This window comes from Bufo bufo, chromosome 6, assembly GCF_905171765.1.
Source record: "Bufo bufo chromosome 6, aBufBuf1.1, whole genome shotgun sequence".
NCBI classification, from domain to species: Eukaryota; Metazoa; Chordata; class Amphibia; order Anura; family Bufonidae; genus Bufo; species Bufo bufo.
Window position 1 is genome coordinate 299,202,538 of NC_053394.1, and position 24,845 is coordinate 299,227,382.

At 43.7% G+C, this 24,845-nt stretch overlaps 1 long non-coding RNA gene across 1 annotated transcript; it reads left to right on the top strand.

The window, feature by feature from the left end:
* Positions 1–6,321: 6,321 nt before the first annotated feature.
* On the top strand, positions 6,322–23,266 carry LOC121003880. Its single transcript, XR_005779617.1, has 3 exons — positions 6,322–6,460; positions 14,585–14,587; positions 23,255–23,266. It is a non-coding gene; the product is annotated as an uncharacterized LOC121003880 (long non-coding RNA).
* The last annotated feature ends 1,579 nt before the right edge of the window (positions 23,267–24,845 follow it).

Consider the following 24,845-nt stretch of genomic DNA (forward strand, 5'->3'; position numbering starts at 1 on the left):
TGGTGACATGTCACTAGGATATGCCCCCAATGTCTGATAGGTGTGGGTCTCATCTCTGGGACCTGCACCTATGCTTTAAACGGAACCTGCAAAATCCCAGAGGGTGCACTGCACATGTGGGTCCACCCTCCTTTCATTCCTATGATAGGGTTGAAAATAGACGAGCACTTGCTCAACTATTTCCATCAGCCCCATAGAAGTGAATGAAGCGGTGGCCACACTTGTGCAGTGTGCTTTCCTTTCATTTCGGCTATTTTTGGCACTCCCATAGGAATGAATTGAGGGCAACTGTGCATGCGCGTTGTGCCCTCCAGGACTTTGCGGGCTCTGTTCTAAGTGTAGGTGTGGGAACCTACACCTATTGGACTTTGACTTTTCACTAGGATATGCTCCCAATGTCCAAGATGGGAATTTAAGTCTTTTGCAGCCTCTACCAGGCTTTCCTCCAGGATTGCTCTTTATTTAGCTCCATCCATCTTCCCATCAACTCTGACCAGCTTCCCTGTCCCTGGTGTTTTTAGGTTGATACTCAGTGTTATTTTTCTGCCACACATTGCATTTTGCATTTACTGTAGGCCAAAAAGTTCAACTTTGATCTCATCTGACCAGAGAAGCATCTTCCATATGTTTGCATGTCCCCTACATGCTTCTGGCAAACTGCAAATGGGACTTCTTATGGCTTGCTTTAAAAAAAAGGCTTTCTTCTTGCCACTCTTCCATAAAGGCCAAATTTGTGGAATACACCACTAATAGTTGTCCTGTGGATAGATTCTTCCACCTGAGTTGTGGATCTCTGCAGCATCTCCAGAGTGACCATGAGCCTCTTGGCTGCTTCTCTAATTATTGCTCTCCTTGCCTGGACTGTCAGTTTAGGTAAACGGCCATGTCTTGGTAGGTTTGCAGTTGTTCCATACTCCTTCCATTTTCGGATGATGGATTGAACAGTGCTCAGTGAGATGTACAGAGCTTGGGATATTTTTTTATAACCTAACGCTGCTTTATACTTCTCCACAACTTTACCCTTAACCTGTCTGGTGTGTTCCTTGTTTTTCATGATGCTATTTGATCACTAATGCTCTCTAACAAACCTTTGAGACCTTCACAGAACAGTTGTAGTCATACTGAGAATTTCCGTATTTTTTGCTTTATAAGAGACAGTGTGTCTTATAAAGCGCATGTGCCAAAATCATGGTGGCCGGCACATTGCAGGAGCTTCAATAAGTGAGCCAGCCATCTGGAAGAAAGAAGTGTGGAGCAGGCAGCGGGTATGAAGCACTCAGGAGCGGGCGGCAGCAGTGAAACATTTAAAGCATAACAGAATGGTGAAGCAGGAAGACTTCTCCCCACTCCACCATTCAGCCTGCAGACACAGATCCCGCTGCCAGCCTGTGTGGGTGGAGCTTGCATCCCAGATATCTGCATATACTCCGCCCACACAGTGCTGCAGAGCGATCTATACCTGCAGGGAAGAGAGGTATGTGAGCTTCAGGAACGGGTCAAGGTGAGTAGTTACTGTGTTTTTTGTGGGTTGGGGGGTTAATACAGAGGAGGTAAAGAGGGCTTTATTACTATGGAGGAGGAACAGAGGACTTTATTGCTATGGAGGTGGCAAACTGGACTTTATTACTATGGAGGGGCACAGAGAGCATTACTACTATGAAGGGGCCACTGTAGCTGGCCAGCAAAGACCTGTCCTAGGTTGCTGGCATGGCTTATATGTGTATACAGCTGAACCTGCCAATAGCCTTAATACAGTTCCTATGTTTATGTGTTAAAGACAAAATCAGAGTTATTTACTGTGACATCATGTTTTGGATGTCATATAACTGTTATATTTTGTGTTCACAGAAACAGAAAAAGATAATATGCCTTTAAGATTCATTTTGTAATGTAAGGTAGGCTCAGTGACACAGCAGAAACAACAGAAAGCATAGTGTTAATCTATTGTTGCTGGGCATATATCTAGACCAATCACAGCCAGCTTCTCGCACAGCAAGAGTTTTCACCTCACACACAGTCTGTCTGGGAATTCCCCTAGCAGGAGCTGCTAGAATCATTATTCACCAGAGACAGGAGCTGAAGAGACATTCACTTCACTGAGAGCTATGTTTTTATGGAAGCAGGAGAGGCCAAAATAGGTATTTAAAACAGTTATATAATGTTCCTGTTGTTAGTATTGTGATTTCAACCAGTCATATGTCTGTTTACTTACAGTTCCACCAATTGCAAAGTAAAAATACAAATTTCAAGCTACAGTTGCAAACTGTGAACTACTACAAATACCATACAAACATATTGCAATCCAAATTGCATACAACCATGCCATACTCAACCAATCTGCAAAGAGTTACTGCTAACTGCATACCGCCATTTTGTGATATCTTTTCAACACGTGTTTTCTACATGGACTATCTGCTGCGGAGGTGGCAGTGTTATATATGAAGAAAATTTTAAGTTAATAAAGAAGTTATTTTCAAGCATTTGGTGTGCTCTTTAAACCTAGTGTTTCCATAGAACAGCACTAGAGGAATTACAGACAGTCTGGTTAGACTAAAAGTCAGAGATATCAAAATTCTTCTAATGCCGCAGAATTAGTGCTGTGCCTGCCACAGGCACAGAGGGCATTACTAATGTGAAGGGGGCAGAATGGGCTTTTTTACTATGGAGGGGCACAGAGCCAGAGGGCATTAATACAATGAAGGGGGCACAGAAGGCATAATTACTGTGGAGAGGGCACAGTGGGCATTATTACTGTGAAGGGGCACAGTGGGCATTATTACTGTGAAGGGGCACAGTGGGCATTATTACTGTGAAGGGGCACAGTGGGCATTATTACTGTGAAGGGGGCACAGTGGCCATTATTACTTTGAAGGGGCACACAGGGAATTACTATTAAGGGGGCACAATGGTCATTATTGCTCTGAAGGGGGCACAATGGGCATTATTACTATGAAGGGGCACAGTGGGCATTATTACTATAAAGGGGGCACAATGGGGATTATTACTATGAAGGGGGCACAATGGGGATTATTACTGTGAAGGGGGCACAAAGAGAGCATTACAACTGTAAAAAGGGCACAGAGAGGGCATAACTACTGTGAGGGGCACAATGTGGGCATAACTAGTGTGAGGGGGAACACATCTGTACAAAACTACTGAGAAGGATGTACAATAAGGGCAATACTACTGTGAGGGGGTACAATTTTTTTAAAGTATTTGGGGGGTGCTAGAGAAAGGACCAGCCCCGGGTGCCAAATACCCTAGGCACGTCACTGACCAGAGCCATTCTCCTTCTCCTCTGCACTGCCACGCTGATTGGTGGTGAGCATCGGCGGGAACTGCTGCTCCGTCGGCTCCACCACTCAGCTTACTCCCTCCTGGCTATGTGCAGCACTGCTATTAGGAAGGAAGAAGAGAGGGACGCATACTGGCCTTCCGTCATCCCTGAATGCTGTGCTGTCCACTGGCCCATCTCCAACTCAAGTTCCTGGGTTAGTGACAGCCAGTATATGAAGGGGTGCTCAGGGGCAGGCCTGAACATTAAATATGACTATACCCCCCTCATTAATAGGAATGCATCGTGGCACTGCAGTACATGGATTTATTCAGGTGGACTACATTTACTAATAAGGTGACTTCTGAAGGCATTTGGTCACACTGGATTTTATTTAAGGGTATTAGAGTACAGGGGGCTTAATATAAATGCACACCACACTTTTTATATTTTTATTTATTAAACATTTTGAAAACCGTGTCTCATTTTCTTTTTACTTCACACATAATTTCTACTATACTTTGTGTTGGTCTATCATATAAAATCCCAATGAAATACATTTAAGATTGTGGGTGTAATTTGAAAAATTGTGGAAAAGTTCAAGGTGTATGAATACTTTTTCAAGGCAATGTACGTACATACCCAAAAATGGTGCCACTAAAATGCCACTCATTCTACAACAAAACAAGCCCTCATATTGCATATTGACAGAATATAGCCATATTCTGCAGAAAAGGAGAAAAAAATTACTAAGTCCTTAAAAAGTTTTTCCTGGATTAGTATGGCTTTTACAGACTTGCTCATGTAGTTGCTTACCTCATGTACAGTATATCTTCCCCATTATTTTTCTTCTGGCCTGTATTTACCATGTAAACCAATCCCTCTGGTTTGTTTCCATACTGTATGCAGCACTTCCTGTTGCTGTATCCAACCCAACCCATGATGCACTTCTCTCTTCTCTGTCAAAGGCCCTGGAAAAAAACCTAAAAGTGGCCCTATGTTGTGGGCAGGCCCAGATTGAGAGGAGTTGGGGCCAGCATGAGTGGCCAGGGTCAACTCAAGTTGGCGGGGCCAGAAATACCATAGAGGGAGCAGTATATCATGCCATAATTTTTTTTTTGGCTCAGTGCAGCACAATATAATGCCCCAGTAGAACCATAAACCTCTCTAGAAGCTGCCCCTCTGTGGTGGTCAGTGCCAATTGCCATGTCCTGTCCTCCTCCTCCACTTAAGATATGGAGAAAGGGGATGAAGAATGGAAGAAAGGAGTTGAAACACAGGCAACAGCACAGAGCCAGCCCTACCTACAGCATTCTGACTGGTCTTTCAGCGTTACCATTAGAGATGAGCAAAGTTCTCTAAAATTCGATTCAGCTGCTTCGCCGAATTTTATTTATTTTTTTAAAGCGCATTTCTTTGTAAATAACGGGTGCAATGACATGGAATGGCAATTGCGCCAATCCCCGTCATTGAACGCCTCAGATGCTGCGTTCATCACTGATCATGGTATCTGAAAGCCATATTAAAGGATTTTAGTGTGTGCAATTTAATATTTTTTTTTATTGTACTTACCTCATTTGATTGCGAAGAGATCATAGCGGCCATCTTTCTTGAAGATTCAGGTCGAAATCTCGCCTTGCGCTTAATGAAGTCATTCAGTCAGCCAGTGTGGTGATGTCATACGTCACCGTGAACGAGATTTCAAATACATGACCAGCTTCAATCCATAGAAACAGAGATGCAACTTAAAGCTCCTGGAGCCCAGTGAAAAATTTGCAACAGAGCCCCAAACCTACAGTGCGCCATGATAATACCGGTGTCATCTTATGTTTCATAGAGGGTTTTGGATCTTCTCAGACACCAGGGTTTGGGTGGAGCTACTATGTCTGCACATTTAACAAATGCTAAACAGGAGTTTCAAATATTCTTTTTTTTTTTGCACTGGCACAGGAAAATCTGGAATTTCTATGTCAAAGCCACTTTCCTCATGACTAGGTAGTTATTTTTGGAGTGTTTCTGAAGCAGAGAGAAGAAAACTAAATCTGTAGGTGTTATCAGTTCCTCAGGCCCATTTGTCTAGGCTCCACTGACCCGCACAGCCTGGCTTGTCTAACCTTTCTAATGCCAGGCTGCCTTCCATACTCAACCTCCTTACAGACATTGTGTGTTTTCCTGCCTTTAAGGAAAATGTATCAAAGATTTTTTACCAAGACTAAATGGTAGCACAACGTTACTTAGTTGTTCCATTCTACTAATAGGCATCTTCATAATGTATGATGCACATAAAACAATATCAATGTCATACCACTAGGGGTCCCTCATTTATCAGGAGGTCCCAGTTGTCAGACCTCCACCAGTCCTATAATTATCTTCTGTGTCGCCTTCTACTGTCAGTTGGTTTGTTTGGGGCAGTTACTATGCAACAGTTTCACAACTGATCCATTATTACGTGTCAGCTGATCACTGGTGCAGGCCAGTCTCTTTGATATGGAGTTCCTAATTGGATAACTTTTCTTTAAATATTGTTGGTCTCTGCTGTGAACTTGCCAGAGATAGAGTAAGTTATGTGCATTTGCATCCAACAAATCCTTGTATCTGGTACTGTATCTTGTTCATTGTCTAGTTGCTCCTAGTCTGTGTAATTTGGTACTTGTCAAGTCCAGATCTTGTTTCTAAGTCTTGTAGTCTGTAATTTGTTTGGTTTTCTTGTCTCTGGGTCCTTGCATCCTCCAGTTGTTTTGTTTATGGTCAGTTTTGCAGAGTACAGTTTCCATAAGGAAAAATTTAGGTACATTGAGGGTCAGTGGTGTGGTGTTAGGGCCATTGTTCAGGGGTGTACATGAAAAGATTCAGGAAGAGTAGTTAGGATCAGCTGTTGTCTCTTTGTTAATCTTTGGTTATTTTCATCTGTCTGCTCAATTACCGGACAGTTACCATCATCATGTGTTTGTTCAATTGCCTGACTTACATCTCCTTCATCTGTTTTTACCATCAACCATTATTCATAATTAGTCTTGAGCGAACTCGCGGTTTGCAAGTTCGGCATTCAGATTCAGGTTATCTAAGAATTACATTATGGATTCTGTTACCACAGACCATAAGGGAATTCTATGACAGCATGCACCACGGAAGCCTATGAGAAGCATTCCGTATTGCATTCCGCCATAATAGAAGTCTAGGCCAGCAGTCTGAACCAATGATAAAACAGAAATTGTGTCTTCACAAGTCTATGACGTAACCAGAAACGCGCTGGAATGTGAGGGGAGTGAGGCTGAGAATAAATGTACTGTGTCCATGTGTGGTACTGTATAAGTCCTATGTACACCTAAAAGGTACCAATTAAAACATCTCATACCACAAAAAATAAGGGTACGACCACACAGATCGGTCATGTTGCAGTAGAGTAACATGCTACATTTGTACTTTGCTCAGAAGCCCCAGGCAGATGGGCGTTTGCTCAGTCTAAAAGAGGCGCTACCCTCAATAAATACTACAAGAACATTTTGACTGGCACATTCTTACTCATAGTCATAGGTGCATATCCATAAAGCAAACATGGTTGATAAAAAAAATAATGGCTGCACACACATATAGCAGTAAAGCTGAGAAATGGGGATCATTCTAAATTCAAGTGGTGTTATACCTACTATAAATGGATCAATGGAAGCTCTTAGCGCACATTTTGATCAAACTTGTGTCGGGCCCATTTATTGAGGGTAGCGCCTCTTTTAGACTGAGCAATTGCCCATCTGCCTGGGGCTTCTGAGCAAAGTACAAATGTAGCTGGTTCCTACACTGCCCTGAAAATGTGGACTTGAATAAGTCCAAGAGAGGCGGTATATTAGTGATAGGGACCTGTCTGCGGAAGCCACCTTGGAGCTTGGTAGATGGGCCCAACACAAGTTTGATCAAAATGTGCGCTAAGAGCTTCTATTGATCCATTTATAGTAGGTATAACACCACTTGAATTTAGAATGATCCCCATTTCTCAGCTTTACTGCTTATATGTGTGTGCAGCCATAATTTTTTTATCAACATATGGTTTGACAACGCCGCAGCCAATCACTGGCCGTGGCGGAGACCATATCCCCTTGTGTTATGTGACAATTTGTCATGATGTAAGGTGAACTGGTCATCGCCGCAGCCAGTGATTAGCTGCACAATGTCAAACCAGATGTTGACATCGAGGGAGCACAGTGGAGCATCACAGGCCTGCAGGAGAAGGAGCAGGGTGCCGTCCCCAGCAAGCAGGTAAGTAATCTTTCCTTTACAGGTCCGGCCAAAATGGGAGGGTTTTAAAAAAAAAAAAAAACATTCTTTTACAACCCTTTTAAGGGGTCAATGCAGATGAGAAAGAAAAACACTCAAGATGCATGTATTGAGAAAATAATCGGCAAGTTTCACCTAAAGGTTCTGACACTATTGTGATTTATTACTTATTATGTAGCGGTATCTCAAACCCTTGTTCCCTGGCTTTTCTTTGTACACCTGCATCCTTTCCCTGGACATTGAGTGCTCTGCAGTTTCTCAACCCACTGTAACCTGTTTGAGCTTTTTTATTATGTTGTCAGTTCTCACGACTGTTGTCATTCATGGATTTATAGTAATATGTCTTTTACATTGGTTTATGTGCGGAAGTCCGGATAGATGAATATGTCATCTATTTAGATAAATCTGCAGACAAAAAGTCTGTTGAGGCAGATTGTATCTACTTGTGTGATGTTTTTCATAGTGAGATTTGACATTTGCCTCATATAGCCAGACCTTGTCCAAAATTAGTACTCAGCATTTGACATTGCTATTTAATTTCATAAGTCAGTTATATACTCAGCACACAATGTAGCATCCCAAATTGAATGTTCATTTACTGGGAAACTAGATTTGAGGGTAGGCTATGAATACCTCTACGTTTGGAGCCTATAGTTACATTGACAGTTGCTGCAGCTCCAATTTGCAGTTCCCCGGTTTCTTTATCCAGTTGTGTGGACCTGCTTATGCTCTCCCCTTCTCAGGCGGTGGCCTGTTTGCCAGCAAGGCCGCTCCCCTGCCCATATGGCACGTTTTCCCTCAAGGCAGTTAGAGGGATTGCACTCCTGGAATCCATCCAACATTCCACTGTGCCCATGGACCTGCAAATGGAAACCCTACATTCAGAGATGATCTTCTTCTACGTACTGCCTGTGTCCACTAGTCCTCTCTTTTTGGGGTTGCTGTGGCTCCATCCCTATGCTCCTGTGATTGACAGGAACAGTGGGCAGGTTGTATGCTGTGGTTCTGATTGTCACTCCTGCTGTCTAGGTTCCATATGGACAGTCTGTGGCCCACAGGCTCCACAGAATCTGCAAGGACTACCTCCATCTTATCCCAGCTATGCAGACATGTTCAACAAGGAGAAAGTCTTTGCAACTGCATTAACCCTACGACTGTCCCATAGACCTGTTACCTAGAACCACTCCACCACGTGGTCAGCCCTATCCCTGCTTGAGACCCAGCCATTTCTCATAATACACTGACGAGCAAAAGGGTAACAATATTTAGAACTTTTGACTTTCAGGCTTCATACCTCACCATCCACTACAGCTTTGAACGTGAGACTACCATTTTATAGACAACGATCTTGGCTATCTGATACATAAATTAGACTTGCAACTATTTAGAATATGACTAGTTATGCAGATTCTTGTCATGTAACTGAATTGTTACTGTTTTGCTCCTAAAATTCTAAATTTTAATTATTTTGTAAATCCACCTTTGGCTTTCAACACTGCCTGAATCCTTCTGGACATGCTCTAGATCAGATTCAAGCATGTCTTGACCAAAATCTGTTCCCAAATCTCTTCTACATATTCCCAATGTTGGAGCATACTGGTTTACTCACTTGGGTACGAATACAGCTTTTTCTTCAAACTCTACCCATAAGTGTTCAATTGGGTTGCGGTCTGGGGACTGTGGGGGCCAGTCCAGCACCTCTACTTCATTGTCATTGAACAATTTCTTTACCAATCTCGACAAATGCTTCAGGTCGTTGCTGGAACACTATGTCATCCTTTTCATACCCATACTACTCGAGCATGCGAAGTAGGATACTAACATATAGCTCAGCATTGAGACCACCATCAATCCTGGTCAGGTATCCAACACCTGTGAAACAACTCCATAGCATCAGGCTTCATCCATCAAACTTGACAGTTCCTCAAATTTCTTGATCTCTTTTATTGGGAAATCTTTTTCACCGCTGTTCCTGGATTCAAACCAGTGACCTTTCACTTGGGAATCAACCTAATAACACATTGAGCTATTAGGGAATGTGAGAACAGGTTGTAATTTGACAAGAAAGAAAAAGATTGATCCACCACCAGAAGCATAACAGTAACAATGCAGTTACATGACAAGAATCTGAATAAATAATCATATGCTAAATAGTTGCAAGTCCAATTTAAGTATGAGATAGCCAAGATTATTGTCTATAAAATGATGGTAGTCTCACGTTTGAAGCTGTAGTGGATGGTGAGATATGGAGCCTGAAAGTCAAAAGTTCAAATAATTGTTACCCTTTTGCACGCTTGTGTATTAGAGAAAATCTTGAAAGCGGATCTATCTGGAAGTCCTGCTCTCCGGCCACAGCAGGCTGCTTTTTCATTAAGAACAAGGATGGATCTCTTTGGTTATGTACTGATTAACTTGGTCTCAATAAGATCATAGTGAAGAACAAGTACCCTCTTCCTCTAATCTCTAAGCTCTTTGACAGACTTCGTAGAGCCAGGGTATTCACAAAGGCATACAATTTGATCTGCATATGAGAGGGTTCCAAGTGGAACACCACTTTTAACACCCATGACAGAAATTACAAGTACCTCATCATGTCCTTTGGCTTCCAGCATTTTCCACGAATTTGTTAACATTGTTTTCCATGGCCTGCTTTATGTCTGTGTCGTGGTCTACCTAGACAACATCTTGGTCTTCAATCCTCCTCTGTCTTTGCACGTCTGCGTTGTCCTCCAGCATTTCCGAAAAAACTGACTATAGTATATGTGCCTGTAACAAAGGTAGTCAGATGGACCCTTAAAAGTTGACAGCGGTTCTGGACTGTTTCTGTCCTACTAGTCTGAGAACCATACAACGATTTTTGGGCTTTCCCAATTATTATGGGCAATTTATTCTCCACTTTTATTCTCTTACTGCCCCAATATCTGTTCTTACCTGAAAAGTGGTGAATTCTGGACCCCAAAAGCTGAAGCTGGAGCTGTCCTCACCCAGAAAGGGTCCTCCAACAAAATGGTCACCTCTCATTTTCAGAGTCATTTTCTTCTGCAAAGTGGAATTAATCCATTGCGGACAGAGAACTGTTTGTTGTCAAGTTGGCTCTAGAGGAGTGGTATCACCTTATGGAGGGCGCATGTCAGCCTATCGTCATCTACACTGAACATAGGAGCCTAACTTATCTTCAGGTGACTCAGTCTCAACCCTCTTCAGGCTCGGTAGTCGCTGTTTTTTTCCCAATTTGATTTTGATCTGCACATCCACCCTGCTGAGAAGAATACCATGGCAGATGCTCTCTTCTGTTTCTTTGACCTGGCTAATTGTGTGAAGAAGAATCAGTGCATCATTGATCCTGCCCACATCATCCCTGTCACTTCAGTTCAACTGAGGGAAATTCCACCTGGCAAGACATATGTCTCCGTGACAAAGAGGAAATAGGCCGTGGTCTGGGGCAATGTTATAAAGTTGCCAGTCACCCTGGTCTCCACAAGACTGTGGATTAAATTATTCAACATTACTGGTGCCCTTCAGTTTCTAAGGATGTTCAGGACTATATAGCCGTCTGTTCTACCTGTTCCCAGATAAGTCACTAAAACAAAGACCTGCAGGACTATTACTTCCCTTGCCAGTGCCTGATGTCCCATGGCAACATATTGCCATGGACTTTTTCACCTTCTTGTCTTCCTAGGAATTCACTGTACTCTGGGTGGTGGCTGAGTGATTTTTGAAGATGGCTTACTTCGTACCTCGGTCTGGCCTCCCATCTGATAGTCTACTGGCAAAATTGTTAGTGGAACACATTTCTAGGCTGGGTTTGCCCTTGCACATTGTGTCTAATCAGGCAGTGCAGTTTACCTCTACGTTCTGGAGAGCTATCTGCAAATTTTTATATACTAAGTAAGACTTTTCCTCAGCTTACCATCCACAACTTAGTGAACAGGTGGAGCATATAATCAAGTCCTGGTCAACTATCTGTGACACATCACTTCAGCACATCATGATGAGTGGGTTGCTGTGCTCCCCTGGGCAGAGTTTTCTAGCAACAATCCTAGTGAGTCTATCAGTAAAACCCCTTTGTTCATAGTTTATGTCCATCAATTAAGGGCTGCCCTTCAATTACATGATTCCTCTGAAGTTTGGGCAAATGAGTCCACTGTCAACTACACCCAGATCCGGCAAGAGACTAAAACATCCCTTCTTCAGGCTTCTGCTTGTATAAGGAGGATTCGCTGACCATAAGTGTTTTCTACTGGGGACAAGGTCTGCCTTTCCTCAAAACCATCAGACTCAAGGTACTCTTGTACTAGTTGGCAGAAGCACCTTGCCTCATTGGTCCTTTTGAGGTGTTGAGACAGTTGATTCAGGTCTGTTTTAGGTTGCATCTTCTTGCCCTTTCTGAAAAAGTTCATGGAACTGTCTAGACCAAAGAACAGCAGGCGTAAGGGGGCTGCTCTTATAGCAAGAAAAAACAAAAACATTTTTTTTGCACAGCTCACCCTCAATTTGCATAATCCAGACACTCCTGTAATATGAAGAAAATGGCAGCACGGATGAATCCCCTGGATCTGGGGTCATGAGAGACTTCAGTAACAAATTTTCAATAGGTCCAGTGCCTTGGAATTTAAAATAAAACGTAACTTTTATTTACATAAATAAAAAAACTCCATGGTGTCCTTGGGGGGAGACGTGTTTTGCGCAGATTGCGCTTCATCAAGCCCTAGTGAGGACATTCTCCAGGAGAAATTTAAAAAACAAAACTGACCAATGGAGTGGAAAGTAAACTAGATATATAACCGCCCCTCCCCTGCAGCTGTCCACATGGCTAGATGATTAGACAAAATCTCAGATGGGGAAAACTTCTCATGTTGGTGTGCAAGTGCAAATATTTAAAAACAAATACTGGTCATATTCGGTGTACATCCACTAGCATAAGCAATTAAAATAGTAGTAATAACCAGATTAGGAAAAGTATCACAAAAAAAATAATTATCCGACTTCTGGTTCCGGCGATGAGATGCAGGACACGGAGTAAGAGGGCTCCGATAATCTCTCACCACAAAAGCGCACCCGCTTATATTTTAACGCCGGACAGAAGACCTAGAGGGAGGGGAGAGGTCTATCGCATACCTGGATACCTCGGTTCATGGACCGATACCTCCTGAGAAGCGGGAGCCAAAAGATCACAAGTGGCAAAGGTACACACAGGGAGAATATGCTCAGCAAGATGGCGGATTCCCGCTCTACTTCGCCAGTGGCTGCCCCAGAAACAGAAGCGCTTTCCTCCACACAGCAAGGAGAAGCTCTTGGAGCACAAGTGATCGATTATAAGACGCTGGCCATTGTAGTGGCTATACACTTTGCGCCTGATATCAAGGAGACATTATCCAACACATTGTCACAGTCTCTACATGAGCTTCATGAGGTGGTAACTCAACATGATTCCCGTCTGGATGAACTTGAGCGGAGGGTAGCCTCGATGGAAGATATATCTGCCAAGTCTGAGAGGGATGCACAGGACTTATATAAGCAGAACATAATACTGAGAGATCGTCTGGAAGACCTTGAAAATAGGTCCAGGCGGAACAATTTGAGGCTGCTGGGGCTGCCGGAAAGCATTAAGCCCCTGTGGACATCTGCGAACGGGAGCTCCCATACGATCTGGGCTTGGAAGGCAGACATAAAGTAGAGAGAGCCCACAGAATCGGTCCTAACCCAGACGCCCAGGAGCGAAGAGGCCACAAACTACGGAAAGAAATCCCTAAACCTCGCCAGATCATCATGAGGTACCTGGATTATAGTGACAAAGAGGTGATCCTAAGAGCCTTCAGAGCGAGAAAGGAACCCCTGAAGATCAGGGGGAACACAGTCTTATTATTCGCTGATTATTTGGTTGCACGACAGAGGAGGGAGTTCAACCATGTCTGTACGGCTCTCTACAGACAACAGATCCGGTTCCAGTTACAATACCAGGCTAGTCTGAAAGTGACCCTAAAAGATTGCACTGTGCGGTATTATCGAGACCCATTGGAAGCGGAAGAATTGCTTCAACTGTCAGAGGGCAAGGAAAGAAGAGAATACCAGAATTCGAGATCTTTCATCTCTGGAAATCATCCGGGACCGAACGGCAACATAGAAGAGAAGATACTGGTGAGCCAAGATTGGAACGACGGCGAGAGGGAGCCCATACCAAGAGACCAACACTCACCAAGCGATAGGAGAGCTAATCTCAGGAAAAGGTGACTGTCCTAGATGATCTTCTACTCCATGGGGACTTTGATATCCTTTGTTAGACAGGGCATCTCTTAAGATAAGAATGACTAAGTCCTGAAGTTTATTGTTCCTGTTATAGTGGGGCCAGTTTGGTTCTTTGATCCTATCTCTCTGGGGGGGGGGGGTGGAAACACTGGGGAACTTTCCTTGTTGACCTATATTGGGAATAATGTGGTGAGGGAAGTTTTGTAACTCAGAAAAAAGGGAGTTAATAAGGAAATTTTGGTTGGAAAAGGGGAAGGGATTATATACTATTGTTAACAAAGGGGTTAAGGGGGGAGGGAGTGTTACAATCTACGGGTAATCTCAGCCTGTCTTGCCATTAGAAGTTAAGGGTACACATCTGGAATCAGTTTACTATTAGGTGCATACAACGACATAATGAAAATAGTGTCGGGGAATATTAAGGGTTTGCGATCACCACATAAGCGGTGGATGGTAATTCGGCATCTCAAAAAACTAAATCCTGATCTAGTACTGCTACAAGAAACTCACTTAGGGTCAGAGGATTTCAGTCGCATGGAAAAAATGTGGGTGGCACAGGTACTAGGCTCTCCTGCGATCAGGAGAAAAGCAGGAGTCCTGATTCTAATTAACAAACAGCTTAACTGTCAAGTTATAAGGTCCCAGGCAGACACACAAGGAAGATGGGTTAATGTAGTTCTTCAAGTCCAAGGGTCCCAGTACAGTATATACAGCATTTATGGTCCTAATTCCAGCAACGCTCAATTCTTCAGGGAATTAGAAAAAGAGCTGCTACAAGACCAATGCCCCAACAAGATAGTAGGGGGAGATTTTAATTCAGTAATAAAGGATCTGGAGGATAGGAAACGTAATGTGCATAGGGCAGATGGGAGTAGCTCACAAGATAAAGTCCTGGAACCAATGATGCTAGGGGCGGGGTTGATAGATCCTTGGCGCCAACTTCTTCCGGACGAGAGAAGTTTCACCTTTTACTCCCATGCGATGGATTCGTGGTCCCATATAGATTATATTCTGGTGCACCAATCTCTGCAGGGGAAAGTTGAGTCAGCTGACATTGGTGATATGGTTATTTCTGATCACGCGCCTGTGGAACTGATCCTGAGGGATTCTTATCCTCGGGGTTCGGACTACATTTGGAGATTTCCCTCACATTTGACCTCAAATGAGGACTTTGTGAACAAATTAATAGGATGATGGGAAGAATACCAGGACACCAATAAGGCTCATATAGATGATCCGGAATTGTTCTGGAATGTATCCAAAGCGGTAATAAGAGGGAGGATTATGAATCACGTTTTCGGGTTCAAGAAAAAAAGGTTGAAGAAAAAAAATACAATACAGTTAGATAGGGCTAGTAACAAAGTCAGACAAACATACACCACCTTTGTTGACGATCCTACTGGAGAAAATAAGAGGAAATGGCCCGAAGCGCCCAAGGAATATGACAAATACATAAGGGACAGGGAATCTCTAAAATTCACCTCATTTGAAGCCACCCTGCATAAATTTGGGAATAAGGCTGGACGTCTACTGGCTAACTTGGCTAAAGGACGGAGACAACCCCAGTTCATTACCAGTCTTAAAAATGCGAAAAATGAAGTGGTCAATGACCCAGCCGGGATTAACAGCATAGTGGGGGAATACTATAGGGCGCTATATAAAGATGAGACTCAAATCAATCTCACTGACACCCTTCTTGAACAAGTTAGGCTACCGACAATTAGCCAGGATCAGATCGCGTTTTTAAATGCGGATATTACGGTCGAGGAGCTTTAATCGGTAATCAAACATTTAGGGAATTCTAAAGCCCCAGGACCTGATGGCCTCACGGGGGAATATTATAAAGCCCTAGTGGTACAAGTCTCACCAACCCTAGTGCATTTATTCAATGAGGTACTAAAAGGAACTGCGCATCCTGATAAGGAGAATGTTTCCTATATTAAATTGCTGCCCAAAGCAGGGAAGGACCCCCAGTTACCGGGTTCGTATAGACCCATCTCCCTTATTAATGTTGACACTAAGTTACTTTCTAAGCTGATGGCGGACCATCTAGCGACATTGCTGCCTGCCCTGATTACACCTGAACAGGTGGGATTCGTCCAAGGACATTCGGCCATAACAAACATTAGAACAGTAATGACAGTCCTAGATAAGGTGAATCGTGATCCGAAAGCGGGAGAAACCCCAGCCATGCTCACGTTAGACACCGAGAAAGCATTTGATAATGTTAGGTGGGCATGGCTGGGAGCGGTCCTTGATAAGATGGGTTTTAGTGGACCCTTTAGGATGTTCTTATCCAGGTTGTATAGTAACCTTAGTGCGAGGGTGTACACACAGGGCTTCCTTTCAAAGCCTTTTCCTCTACAGAAAGGCACACGGCAGGGGTGCCCTCTGTCGCCCCTCCTCTTTAACCTGGCACTGGAACCCTTGGCAAGGGGTCTGAATCATTCAGACCTATTTGAAGGGATAAGGGTAGGGGACAAGCAGCTGAAGACAGCATTATTCGCAGATGATATTATCCTCTTCTTAGCCAAGCCACAAAGTCATATGAAGAAAATCTTTGAGACGCTCGAGGTTTTTGGCTCTTACTCAGGCTATAAGGTGTACACATCTAAATGCGAGCTGTTGACATTATCGCCGGAAAAGAGCAGGCATCAAAGATGGTTGTCCCGTTTTTCTGTTACACGAGCTCTCTCTCACATTACATATTTAGGGATAAAAATAGGGAAGAACCCTTATTCACTATACCAGTGAGATTATCCTCCGCTGATAGCCAAAATAATAGCAGACCTGACTAAATGGAAAAATTTACCTTTATCTCTGGCGGGGAGATGTCATCTAATTAAAATGATGGAAATGTATAGGCTCCTATATCCACTACAGACTATCCCATTAATGCTCCAGCATGCGGATATTAAATTGCTAGAGAGCAGGTTTACTAGCTTTTTGTGGAATGGAAAGAAACCGAGAATCTCACTAGAAAAACTAAAATTGAGGAAAGAGCACGGGGGATTAAATTTCCCGGATGTACGAGGGTATAATGTAACGTGTCTTAGCAGGCATATTTTGGATTGGGTCAACAAAACATCATTCCACTCAAATCTAACATTAGAAAGACAGCTGGCCGCACCATGGGACCTGGTAGCCCTAATGCATACTAGCCTACCCAAGCTTCTGACCTCGATAAAAAGGTCACTGTTACTAAGGGACACAATTCTAGCATGGAAGATACTGAGGAAACACTTTCATCTATCATATCAGATTTCCAAACATTTACCATTGGTGCGTAACCCAGGCTTTGAGCCGGGTAGTAATGACAAACTCTTTCAGAAATGGATACAAAAAGGGGTAACGAAACTGGGGGATCTATTTAAATAAGGAGAAAATCGCTGGGCCACGCTGCAAGAACTGGAGGAAAGATGGGGATTACGAGGATTTAACTACCTACCGTTTCTGCAAGTTAGGAATTACTGTATAAATCTTTCTAGGGATCTCTCTCAGGAGTGGAAACAAAATGAGTTTGATTCTCTCCTTAGTATTAAGATTAGACCCACAATAACGTTACTTTATCAATTGTTACGGGACAAATAGAGATCAAAGGATCGCAAGAAAATGTTCAATAAATGGGGACAGATATTGGAAATAGAGGAGATCTCCAAACACGTATATGCAGGTCTATTGGCTTTATATAAGGCGATAACTAATGAAAAATGGCGATAAACCCATATTAAAATATTGCATCATGCCATATATGGATTTAACTTACCGCACCAAAGAGATTGCCGAAGACAGTTCTGTTCCATGGCTTATGGAGCTGCCCCTTTTTGGAGAGTTTTTGGTCAATGACGGGCCAGATCCTTCGGCAAATTAGCAGCTTTAGAGGAAGCATTACTCCATCTATTGTAGTAACACATATGGATAAAGAATCAGAGACATCAGAAGAGGGGGGAGGAGAAGCGACAAGGGTTCTCTCACAAACGGGACATACGCTTTTGATGATAGCCAAACAAACTCTATTGCGGGGGTGGCTTAAACCTGAAATACCAACCAGGGAAATGATTCTCACACAACTGAGACATACATTTAATTTGGAATGGCTTGAAACTCTGAATAATGAAGAGATCTTGGGTAAAAAACTATATCGAGTGTGGAAAAAATTCCTCCTGGCGCATGATCCCGAGTCGGAATATCCAAGGATAATGTCCCCATTTAAGCTGGCATCTTGGCACTTGATTGAAGATCTGAAGGATGGATTGGGAAAACTGAAAGTGGGCTAAAATCAGGCTAAAACAGGATCTAATCAGAGGTGTGCCTTTGGGTGAAGGGGTGAAGATGGGCTGAGATATGGGTTTGGACAAGGTTATGTGGGGGGGGAATATATATATATTTTTTTCTTTTGATTATTGAGGCTTTCTTTATCTGTTAAATCTCTGTTAGCCTCCCAGAAAACTGTGTAACCATTATATTTTCTATGTCATGGAATGTAACACTGATTCAATCTGTATTTGATGATATATTATGATTTGACAATGAAAAAACTAATAAAAAAGATGTGAAAAAAATAATAATTATCCCCTGTTTAAAGTTGCATGTATTACCACCAGTTGGGACCACCCACAGATCTGTGTGTAAACACATACTAAGATGAAGTCCATAACATATGCATACAATGTGGCTGTTTGGGATCACATGCAAATCTGTGTGTGAACACGTGCCAAGATGAGAGCCAGAGCATATGAGTAGATCGTGGCTGATTTAAGGGCATATATGTGAAAAAGCCCAATGAAGCCATAGCATATGCATGCAAAACATCAGTAAAGCTCTCTGGGCTTTTTTACATACATGCCCCTGCATCAGTTATGATCCCATACAAGAGGTATGGCTGTCATCTAAGTACGCGTTTACACTGGATGTACACTTGCACGCCAACATGAGAAGTTTTCCCCATCTGAGATTTTGTCTAATCATCTAGCCATGCGGACAGCTGCAGGAGAGGGGCGGTGATATATCGAGTTTACTTTCCACTCCATTGGTCAGTTTTGTTTTTTAATTTTCTCCTGGAGAATGTCCTCACTAGGTCTTGATGAAGCTCGATCTGCGCGAAACGCATCCCCCCAAGGACACCATGGAGTTTTTTTATTTATGTAAATAAAAGTTACGGATTATTTTAAAGGAAACCTGTCATCACTTTCTAAGCTTATTTATCCACTCACTTTTCTATAAATACTTTTTAATACATTAATAATGATATTAAAATCAATTCTGAACGAACTATCAGTTCAGACAAAAACCTAAAATAAATGTTCCCACCATATATGTAAATGCACCTTAGATGAGTCCTGTCTCCTCCCTGCTTCAGAGATGAGTCCAGCATTCTCTGACTCTTATAGTGCAGCCACGCCCACAAACAAATAAGACACACCCTCTACCATTGCTCGTCTCCACCCCTTCTCTTCCAAGTCTCGCAGCTGCGCAGTATACATTATATGATCAGTGTGAGATGAGGAGTGAGGTGACTGGTTCTGCACATGTGTGGGATTTGGGACGTGAGTTCGGGAGGAGGGTAGGATCTTTAGATTCTGTCACTCATGTAACGGGAGGTGGGGTTAGGAATGGGAAGTGATGAGGTAAGCATTTAATTTACATAACTTGCATAACCTCCTGCTTTTTGGTGGTTCCTGCTGCTGGCACTACTTTGTCCCTCTTTACTTTACAATGATGTCATATGAAACAACGGATGGACTATATGGAGTGAGATCCCTGTGCCATGAGGGCACAACATTCATTGCTAACAAAACAGCCTCTTTTACTAATGTAAGTTTGCAGAAAGCCCCTGAGGAGCTTGTGTACAGGATGAGAGTGGTAGTGGCCCTGATGAGATGTTGTGTCACGGTATACTCTCTCAGGCCACTGCTCCCTGGGGATCAGTGCAGTAGAAAGGTGGTTTGAAGGAGCAGGCCAGAAGTAAAAGTGTAAAAGTCTATCTTTACCTAGTACAAAATATAAGTTGTGGTACATCCAGCAGTAGTAGGTACAAAGTACAATTTCAATCACCAGGTATGGTGGCTGGTTAATTGGCAATTAAATAGCACTTGCAGGCTCTTGTGTATACAGTGATCCCTCAAGATACAATGGCCTCAGGATACAATATTTTCAACATACAATGGTCTGTTCTGACCCATCGTAAGGTGAAACCAGACTCAACATACAATGCCTCAGACTCCAACCAACCAATCAAGGCCACTTCTCTGGTAAAATGGCTGGATTAGTTGCTAGTTAGCAGCTATTCCTGACTGTTATATGTAAGGACTTGATTTATCTGTCTTAGTTATCTGCTTATTTTTCTGAAATCTTCACTTTCTCTTATCTTGGATGACGTTTTGGGGCTTTGGAACCGACTACTCAACTTACAATGGTTTCAACATACAATGGTCGTCTTGGAACCAATTAATATTGTAACTTCAATAAAATGAAATAAAATGAGTCACTAGGTTTCAACGGTACTTGCGCTGCTGGTCTCCCGAAATGAAGTGGGTTCTTCACAAATGCAAAGTGTTAATATAGTGGGACCGCGCTGCTCCTTGTTCACACAAGGCGTTTTTCCAGGAATGCAGGTAATCACTTTCTCTGGCTCAAGACAGACACCCTTCAGTTGGATAGTGGTGTGCTTCAACCCAGATTGAAGCTCAGCAAATCTATGCTGGATCGTTAAAGGCTTTTCTGCAAGATGTCATAAATCACACAATAGTGAGAGTACCTCCGGCACAGTTAAAACTTTCTGTTTTATTATACTCACAGAAGTAAAAAGGTTATTCAGCATATCAATATGATAGTATTCTTTCCGCACAGCCCGACCCGGGTTTCACTTAGGCCTCTTTCACACTTGCGTTGTTGGGATCCGGCATGCACTTCCGTTGCCGGAGGTGCCTGCCGGATCCGGAAAAACGCAAGTGTACTGAAAGCATTTGAAGACGGAACCGTCTTCCAAATGCTTTCAGTGTTACTATGGCACCCAGGACGCTATTAAAGTCCTGGTTGCCATAGTAGGAGCGGGGAGCGGGGGAGCGGTATACTTACAGTCCGTGCGGCTCCCGGGGCGCTCCAGAATGACGTCAGAGCGCCCCATGCGCATGGATGACGTGATCCATGCGATCACGTGATCCATGCGCTTGGGGCGCCCTGACGTCACTCTGGAGCGCCCCGGGAGCCGCACGGACGGTAAGTACACTGCTCCCCCGCTCCCCGCTACACTTACCATGGCTGTCAGGACTTTAGCGTCCCGGCAGCCATGGTAACCACTCTGAAAAAGCTAAATGTCGGCTCCGGCAATGCGCCGAAACGACGTTTAGCTTAAGGCCGGATCCGGATCAATGCCTTTCAATGGGCATTAATTCCGGATCCGGCCTTGCGGCAAGTGTTCCGGATTTTTGGCCGGAGCAAAAAGCGCAGCATGCTGCGGTATTTTCTCCGGCCAACAAACGTTCCGTACCGGAACTGAAGACATCCTGATGCATCCTGAACGGATTACTCTCCATTCAGAATGCATTAGGATAATCCTGATCAGGATTCTTCCGGCATAGAGCCCCGACGACGGAACTCTATGCCGGAAGACAATAACGCAGGTGTGAAAGAGCCCATAAAGCTTCGTCAGGGGCGAGAATCTACCATGCCTAGGGTAGGCGGCTATTTAACCCCCTTCCCCCCACATGGCACACCTGATGATTGCATTACTAATCTAATTGCTCCAGGGATTTCTCCAAAGTGCTCATTTTCCAAATAAAATACATAAAGAATAAATAAATAAAATTCAAATAAAATACACTCCATCAAACATTAAACTTTCACCCCAAAATTATTATTTTTTTAAATGTAAATTATTTTTTTCTTTTTCACAAAAAATTCCACAAAAAAACGCAATGTTTTTTTAAAATATTGTAAGGACCACTGTATAGCTGTTTACGGAGGTATACAGGTCTGGCATTAGACTGGCCTTAAAGAGGTCTAGGTTATTGGTGTCTGAGCCATAGTCCCTCACCTACAGCCGGGTCTGAAAAGCTGTGGTTTTGCTGATCACTTTGCGGTCTAAGCTTTTTGACAGCAGTGTTCTTAACTCTGACAATATTCCTGGAGTAAAGTTCTTACATGAGCACCCGTTAGGTCCCTTGGAGTAGGAGCAATGGCATGTGCTTCCTATCTCCTCCACCATCTCTCAGGAATGCTACTTTGGTGGTGTAAATAAGTCACAAATTATGTTGTAAGCCATATCTGTGCTATAATTTACAACATTTCACAATTTTCGTCACGTTAGAACAGCTGGCAAGTGGGTGGGGCTAATTAGGAATGGGCATGGTCTCCCACAGCCCATCACATTTACTAATTTACGTCAGAAGTTAGTGTTAATTATAATTCAAATCTACACCAGCTCTTAGCTGGCATAAATTTGAATTTCTGTCACATGAACTACCATAAGTTGCGCTAAAAGTTTTGGTGCATTTTGCACAGGTGAACTTTAGACTCCCTTTTATGCAGAAATGTTCTCTTATCCGTTTGTTTAGCTCTTTTGTTTTATTAATGGGATTACACTGTTGTTATTTCAGTAAACTGACCATATCCTGCCCGACCACCAGTGACAGCAGCATAGAATTCCCCTGGACGGACCACATCTAGCAATATGTTATTACAGAGCCCCCTTGCTTGTCTGATGATAATAAATACACATTTATTATGCTTTCCATTCAGTAGATGGTTGGAGCATGCGTTCACTCCATTATCTCAGGATGTTAGCACTAAAAATACATGGAAAAATCAACTGACAACAAGGCCATTCTGTGCCCTGACATGGAAAATCAGTAATAATCACTGCTCTTTCAGCTGTCAAAATGTCTGCAAGTGTTTTGTACCATTAGGTGAATATCTGGCGGGTGCAGATCAGTACAAATGACACTGACATTGTGATAAAGCTCACACCTCACCCAAGATACGGCAATATATTTTCAGGGGGCTCCTTACTGTAAATAGAGGTAAAGAGAGCAACAACTTGGATGTAAGGAGTAAATCTGGCGTAAGAGGGTTAGAAGGAATACACCATATCAAACAGCTGTGACTCTTAATAAAGGCCTAGGACACTTTTGGGGTACTGTTACAGAGCAACACTGGTCAAATGACATATGTTTGTGATCAGGATAGCATAGTAGCGGTGATCCCATGGAAATGAATTAGATCACTGCACGAGTCGCAAAAAATCCAGCAGTGTTGGTTTTCTTGTGACTTGTGCAGTAATCCCATTCATACATTTCCATGGGATCACCGCTACTCTGCTATCCTGATCACGACATATGTCCTGCGACCAGTGTCACCTTGTAGTCGTATCCAGTGTCGGACTGGGGTGCCTAGGGCCTACCAGTAAAATGTATTTTGGGGGCCCACCGTACAGATACATTCAACTATGACCTGCTCACACAGCAGCAGGATGCTACCAGATGAATGAATATGGGGTCCCTGCAGCAACTTGGAGAAGGTAGGTCTTGGAGAAAAGAGGACACTGTCAGCTTTCCTCTATACCTAGAAGTCATCTCCGTTCTGATTGTGTCTATAATAAGAAACTGGGGAGTTTCTTTAATAATATATCAAGTGTTTTATATGAACATCGGCTGGTTGAGGTGCTGTACATTGAATATATGTATGTAGTGCAGTAAGTCTACTGTGCTATGTGCCACTGGTGCAGAGGGCGGGAGACTAGGGGCCCACCTCGCTCAGGAGCCCACCGGGGATTGCCCTGTACCTCTATGGGCCTGTCCAAGCCTGATTGTATCCTTAAATTTTGCCTTTACGAAGGGGTATTTTATTTAGGTTGTGGGTACGCTATTCGTAATTTGTCCTGTGCTGGTGTGAGATACACCAAATCTATTAAGAGGTACATGCCTCTAAATTATTTTGTTGCATCTCCTGCTGTCCGTGCGCCAGATTGTCGTTTACAGCAGCCATTTACCATCCAGCATCAGCCACTGTGATAAATCCGTCGCACCTTTAAGGTGCATTTACACATGCCAACTGAACAGGAAATTATCAGGATAATTGGCTGCTTGTCAGTGCAGGTATAGAGCTGTATTTACACGCTGTGATCATCTGCTCTGCATGGGAATGAGCGATGGCTACTGCTATACTCATCCTCATACAGATGAATTCTTTCTGGCTACTGTTGACACTGCACAATCTGCTGCCCAGAAATTATGTTTGAAATTTTTGCGTAAATAATAATTTCACCCGAAGATCTAGCGTTTTTTTCATTTATCCGGTGATATGTTGCTCTTTTACATTGGCCGATTATCAGGATACAGCATTCCTACTAATGTTGGCTTCCTGACAATTGCCCACAAATGTGCACTTTCAATTTGGGCAAATAAGTGAGGCCGGACGAAGCGGCACGCTTCAGGGGAGGCCGGCATGAGGGGTTTTGTGAGCAAGGGTCAGGGAAGGTAAGGGTTAAGTGGATGAGTGCAGGAAAAGGGGGGAGGAGCTAGAAAGGGGCGGGGAGCGGCAGGCTGAAGTAGTGGTGAGGCAGGTCAGCGCCCGCCATTTTAGGAGCAGAGAGCCAGCATCTGGCAGAGAGCCAACATCTTCTGAACTGCAGCATCGGATTCAGCAATGGCAGAAGCAGTGGAGGTGATGCTGCGGCGCTTGAGGGAAGCGGCGGACACCAGGGGCAGCGACTGGCTGGAGCAGCAGGTGACCGCATTGCTAGGGGGGGCGGAGGTGGGTACGTCTAGCCCTACTCCAGCAGCTACACGGCCGCGGCGGGTACGGCCGCCGGCGCGCCTGAGCCCTGATTTACCCCCCCGGGTCCGGCGCCGTGTCAGGAGCCCCACAAGGGACCCTCCACGCCGGGAGCATTCTAAGGCTACTGCGACCTCCCGGCGTGGGAGGAATCCATATGTCCGGCGGGACCCTCCAGAGGCTGTGGGGCCTTCCCCTCAGCCCATCGCGGCAGCAACAGGGGAGTCAGGACCTGGTTCTGCAGGATCCCCTCCTGTCCCCAGGAGTCGGAGGCCTGCTCAGC